Source organism: Octopus bimaculoides, chromosome 3 (genome assembly GCF_001194135.2).
Source record: "Octopus bimaculoides isolate UCB-OBI-ISO-001 chromosome 3, ASM119413v2, whole genome shotgun sequence".
NCBI classification, from domain to species: Eukaryota; Metazoa; Mollusca; class Cephalopoda; order Octopoda; family Octopodidae; genus Octopus; species Octopus bimaculoides.
Genome location: NC_068983.1, coordinates 86554388 through 86558987, shown reverse-complemented (window position 1 = coordinate 86558987; position 4600 = coordinate 86554388). Strand labels below are relative to the sequence as shown.

The 4600-nt window shown below is 36.8% G+C and overlaps 2 long non-coding RNA genes across 3 annotated transcripts in view; one reads left to right on the top strand and one right to left on the bottom strand.

Annotated features, from left to right (window-relative positions):
* Window positions 1–4600, top strand: part of LOC106879124 (uncharacterized) — a 60734-nt gene that overhangs the window by 47279 nt on the left and 8855 nt on the right. For both annotated transcript variants that reach the window (XR_001410599.1, XR_008263687.1), the window contains exon 2: window positions 1752–1827. This is a non-coding gene — a long non-coding RNA (uncharacterized LOC106879124). The remainder of the gene's footprint in view (window positions 1–1751; window positions 1828–4600) is intronic.
* The window catches only part of LOC128247311 (uncharacterized), a 58970-nt gene continuing 55338 nt past the window's right edge, over window positions 969–4600 (bottom strand). The window contains exon 4 of the long non-coding RNA XR_008263689.1: window positions 969–1088. This is a non-coding gene — a long non-coding RNA (uncharacterized LOC128247311). The remainder of the gene's footprint in view (window positions 1089–4600) is intronic.

Here is a 4600-nt window from a genome sequence, read left to right as displayed (position 1 = left end):
TCTCTCTCTCTCCCCCCTCTCTCTCTCTCTCTCCCCCACTCTCTCTCACACATACACACACACACACACACACATCTATGACACTACTTTATGGCGATCTTTTATCTAACTTTTATCTTCATTCCTCTCGCTTTCCCCTCTCTGTCCCTATCTATCTATTTCTATGTGTGTGTATGTGTGTGCCGATAGCCCAATCGATCAAACTGTGTTACTGTCTCATGCTTCTTACTTACATTCGACTTCTCACTCGCCCTCCCGCTCCTCTCTTTCTCTCTCTGTATATATATGTGTGTGTGTGTGTGTGTGTGTGTGTGTGTGTGTGTGTGTATGTGTGTGTCAGGTACAGGGCATTAAGAAACAGCTCATAGGGATGTAGCGAAGGACATTGTTAATCATAATCAAATCATTAAAGAATTAGAAGTGATTATATATTTTAATCCTTTATTCACGTTAAGATAAAGGTAACCTGCGATAACCTGTGACTTAATAAGGATTTCTAACATAAGGTTTTAGGTAATAAATGCAGTTGATTTATTCGATAGGCAGGTTCTTTTTTTTATTGATCTTGGCAGGATGAAGTGCGAAGTTGATTGCAGAAGGAACTGAATTCAGGAGTATAAAACTAAATACCGCAAGTTACTATAACCAACGCTGTAACAATCTTGCTAGCTCAACCAACTGGTTTGTTTCATTCGAATGATCCATTATTCAATGCTGGGGTAAATAATGGAAGAAGATAGGCAGATTCATTGAAGCGTTGAGAAAAATGCGTTGCAATATTTGTTCCTGCTCTTTATGTTCTGAGTTCAAGATTGGTTGAGGTTAACTTTTGGTTTTCATTCTTCCGAGGACTGTAAACATATATAGTGTACTGGACTAGGCAATGTATTGTGTTCTTGAGCAAAACATTTCATTTCCCGTCGCCTCAGTCCACTCAGCTAGTAAAAATGAGTAATCCTGCGACGAACCGGCGTCTCGTCCAAGGAGGAATATATTCGCCAGAGAAACCGGGAAACCAGCTCTATGCTCCTTGCGGAGTACAGTGGATTAACCATAATTGTTGCTAGGATCAACAAAAACCACTCAGTCTAGTAAAAGATAAATGTCATAAAATGAATATTGGAGTTATGCGGGTACTCCTTCAAATTACATGCTCAGATACAACAGTAATCGGGAGGACATAGGGTATTGTGCACGATTCAGCAATCGTTTAGGCTCACATAACGTTGAGAAACCTTTTATGAGAAAGGTGGATAATTCAAGCATGGAATCTTGGTAATGTCCCTTTATCTTTTTAACGAAGAATATTGTTAATGTTGAGTGTTTACATTAAAAAATAACTATGCCTAGTGTGAGTACTCTTGTAGGAAGAAGGATAAAGTGCGTTTAAATGTCAAATACGCTGAGGGATGGGTGTTTTCTATTTCGATAACACTCTTTTCGAGATGTGTACATGTTATTAAAATTTCTCACCTCGAGTTTAGAAGGTCGGTGCATTTCATCGATCTAATAAGGATGTGTAGTCGTTCAGCTATATTGAGCCTACACTTTTTGACTCTTTAATGATTTGTCTAGATCTTCCTGCGATGCTCCACTTGATGGTGTGTAGTATACTGCCATCATTTAGGTTCCAAGTATGACTTTCTAGCTATATGCTTTTCTTTTTGTCTACGTGCTTGAAGGAAGACTGATGGGTGGTGTGTATATTTTTGAATTCACTTTCACACAGTCCAGTGTACTTTTTGTTTCAGATCTCTTATTTGGAGGGAAGGGCGTGATCTCAGCTTTGTGAACGACTGCGCTAAACATGCATACATGGTCTAGTAGGTAAGTATATGGGTTCCTTCAGTTTCAGTCTGGAATTGGTATCTTGGTTGGCCTACTGAAATGTTTTTTGTTTGGGGGCCACAGTTGTAGAAAGCTCTCACAGAACGTGCGTAGATTTTCTTATACAGATGGCTATCGGGGAAATGTTTATCTATCAGGGTTAGGAAATTTTGCCCATATTAATCCTAACATTCAAGAAAAAAAAATCCTGTTTCTAGGCTTGGTTCTTTTTGGGGTTGAAGTGTATGATAACTTCTACTTAAAGCCACTGTCAGCTAGGGCGCTATTATATTATGGGGCTGACTTATTGAAAATTTCTTTAGCGGGAAAGAGGTTAGTGACCTTATTATTAATGATAGCTATAAGAGTTTTAAAAGCGATAGATGTGGCAAAACTATTTGTGTATATACCTAAGTTTTTAAATTTAGTTTATGGTAGAGATTGTAAGTTTAAGTCTAGGTCCAGGGAAGCATCTAAGAAGTGAAGTTTGTAGCTACTGTGGTTTTGAGAGCTATACTGCTGAAGGTGGATTTGAGGTGTTTTTTTCTAAAGGCATCTAATATATGACCATTCCAGCATCTGGGTACAAACCAATACAACAGGAGGAGACCTCCTTTTAAGGATATTTTATCTAAAATGTTCTACACGATCTCATGAGTCAGAACTGTTATATGAACCCATTAATTTATCAAACAGTTTTGTCTGGTTCTGATTTCTTGACATAAGCTGCATGATTAACTGAATTTTTGTCTAGTCAGTGGCGAAATATTTTCTAGTTAACGATTGTTTTATCTGGCAAGAGTCTTCATATCGAGTGTGTCAAAATCTATGATGTAAGACTTCGTGAATTTTGCTCTCGACTTAGACTTATCCACTTTGTTCTTAAATTAGCCTATGACAGGGCTGCTATGTGCTTATTCATTCAGTTCTATGGTCTAATTCTGTTATTCATATTTCAAAACAGTTTAAAGACAAAGAGCTGACAGAATGGTTAACACGCCGGGCAAAATGCTTTGCGGTATTTCATCCGTCCTTACGTTCTGAATTCAAATGAGGCCGGGGTCGATAAAACAAGAACCAGTTGAACACCATGGTAGGTGTTAGCGACTTGACTCCCTTCCCCGAAATTTGAAACCAATATTCTAAAACATTCTTCAAATGGTTAGCTGGCAGAATCGTTAACATGCCGTAGAAAATGCTTAGCGACGTTTTACGTTCTGAGATCAAATTCCGCTGAGGGCGGCTTTGCCTTTCGTCGTTTCGGGGTGGATGAAATAAGTACCTAGTCCCTACCCACTAAAATTTCTGGCTTAGGACCAAACTTTGAAACCAATATCATAAAATATTATTGGCTACTAAGCCTAACCTTGTCCTTGCTGAGTTTCTAACTCTACAGGTGGGCTTGTTTGCAAGGTTGGGTTTGTGATCCTTTAATGTTATAAAGGATTTTTTAAAACTGAACATTCTAACCCTATTTTTTGCCTGTTTATTATATTTTGCCTGTTTAACCTCATCATTATGCCGTTATATTTATTAGTATTCACCTTGTATTTACTAGAGATATTATCATGCAGCAACATGTATTTATCACTCCTAACTTCGTATAAGTTGTAAGTTATATGAAAGCGACAACAACAACAAACTTAAAGTTTTTAAGTTTAACCTGGAAAAGATTAGAGTCCTTACGAAATTTAATGTAACTTACGATGGTATGCATCTGACGATCAAACAATTTACTAGATATAATTCTGAAACCATTATGCAAATTTGTTTTTAGTTTCATCAGAGATAACATGGATTTCCTCAACCACCTTTCAGAAAGAGTAAATATAAAGACGATCCTAGATATTTAGATATGACAAGCCTCAAAAATATATTCCCTATGGGTTAGGATAGGAAACAGTCATCTTCTGGTAAGATAAATAGCTACACAAAATTCAGAAGAGACTCCCACAAGAATTTATGCTAGGATTACAATTGGTACCAGAAAACAAATATCTCTTTGATAGCCAATAGTATTGGGGCGACAAAAGGTACAATAGTTACACCCACTTATGGAACACTAGCGATGGGATTCCTTAAAGAAAATGCCTATATCCGATCTGGGATTACTTTTGAACAGCACTTCAATCCTATTTAAAAGATTCCTGGATGACTGCTTCATATTTTGGAATAGAAGTGAGAGACTAAAATTAATAAATAGCATTCATGTATCGATCCAATTCACTTTGGAAATGAATGAAACGGAACTTCCTTTTTGGGACATTTTAGGTAATTAAGGAAAATAAGATTGTTACAACTAATCTTTTACCAAGGACACGGCGCACCAATAGTTATATCTTAGATTTTGACATCCATCCCACATCAAAAGAAATGTTCAATTTAATATGAGGAGACGTGTGTGTTCAATAGTTACGGATGTAAATAGACGAGAGAAACGAAACTATTCCTTCCGAAATAAAAATATAGGAACAATTCAGTAAATCAGGCCATATCCAAGGCAAAAGAGATCTCAATCCCTGACATACAAAAGAACCCTCAATAAGGGGAAAGACAAAAGAATAAATATTCAGTTTGTAGTCACCCATAATTCTTGAAACCACAGCCAAATGATACCTTTCAATTTTGTACTAAGTATAAAAACTTGAAAAAAAGTCACAAATTATTAACAGCCCAATGCAACTACCAAATTTTAAAATACTCTTAATAAGGCGAAATTCACATCAGAAGAATATGCAAAAAACAAAATGTGGAAACCTGCGTTGCTATCCCC